Source organism: Elephantulus edwardii, unplaced genomic scaffold (assembly GCF_000299155.1).
Source record: "Elephantulus edwardii isolate Elephantulus edwardi_28Jun2011 unplaced genomic scaffold, EleEdw1.0 scaffold00146, whole genome shotgun sequence".
In the NCBI taxonomy this organism is placed as follows: Eukaryota; Metazoa; Chordata; class Mammalia; order Macroscelidea; family Macroscelididae; genus Elephantulus; species Elephantulus edwardii.
This window is the reverse complement of record NW_006399896.1, coordinates 8,603,339-8,604,934: the sequence shown is the minus strand read 5'-3', so window position 1 is coordinate 8,604,934 and position 1,596 is coordinate 8,603,339.

Genomic DNA, 1,596 nt, shown 5'->3' with positions numbered 1-1,596 from the left:
TAATAATAATTTTTTTAAAAAAATTATTGTAGAATGAGTATGAGGATCCAGGGCAGGGAGGAGTGTGGAAATAGAGGGGTGAGTGGGGGGTAGGATATTAATCATAGGGCTCACAGTTTAGTGAGTGACTGGAGTGAAGGAAATGGGAAAGATCTTTTGTGGAAAACAATGTATTCAAACTTTGTAAATAAATCAGAATTGAAAAAATCCCACTCAAAAGACAATGTACAGAAATGATTGTATAAAACCAAATGTACATTAATGAAATAATGTACATGAATAATTGTATAAAAGTGAATGATGGTATAAATAATAATAACTTTTAATACAATCTTAAAGCCCTAAAAAATGAAAATACATAAAATATATTTAATAATGTGGGTAAAGGAAAGAATAAAATTATCATTTATTGAATATCAATATATATCCACCCCATGATTAGATCCTGTCATATATGTTATTTGATCAAATTCTTGTAGTCACTGTGGTGACTAACATGTGACTGTGATGCTGGAAACTATATCTTCAGTACTGCAACTACTAGCAGGGTCACGCGTGGTGGACAAGTTTCAAAAACCTTCAGACTAAGACAGATTAGGTAGGAAGCAAGACTGGCCATTTAGCTCTGAAGTAATGAGCCCCAAAACTCTCTGATTGGTAGTTATGTATCATCTACTATAAAGCTGGAAGATGAGACTCTCAGGTTAGAAGGCACTCAAAACACAAGTGGAGAAAAGCTGTCGCCTCAGAGTAGTAATAGTTATTAGGTGCTATCAAGTTGAGCATGAGTCATAGTGATCCTATGAATAACGGATCTGAACAAGAATTCTCAGAATCAATACATAGTCTACATACTCAGTGTCCTATCCCGTGCTATCCTCATCACCTCTGACATACTTAAGCCCATTGAAACACTATGTCAATCTATCTTGTTGAGGCTTTTCCTCTCCTTCACTGACCCTCCACATTTCCAAGTATAATGTTCCTTTTCAAGGAATGGTACTTCCTTACAGCATGCACAAAGTATGTTAGACAAAGCCTCACTATCCTTACTGCTAACGAACACTTTGGTTTCACTAACTCCAAGACATATCTGTTTACTTTTTTGGCAGTCCACAGGATATTCACTACTCTTCTCCAACACCATAACTCAATGGCATCAATTAAAAAGCTGCACTGCTAACCCAAAGGTATATGGTTCAAATCCACCAGCCAATCCACAAGACTAATATGGGCAATCCCCTTCCAAGCTATTTATAGCCTCTGGAAACCCACTGGAAGGTTAACTATAAGTTGACTCTGACTTGATGGTACCCAACAAAAAGCTCAAAGTAAATTTTACCTTAATGACATAGCTATAGTAAAGATAATGGCAAACATCCATTAATAATTGTTGTTGTTACATGCTGTTGAGTCAGAACCAACTCATAACTGACTCTCTGGTGGATTTTCAGAGGCTGTGTTGCACAAGAGAAAATTGCCCATCTTTCTCCCACAGAACAACCTGCCTTTGGGTTTACAGCATAACCCTTTACCACCAAGCCACTAAAGCACTTATTGTTATGTGCCATTGTGTTACTTGCAACCCATAGCAAT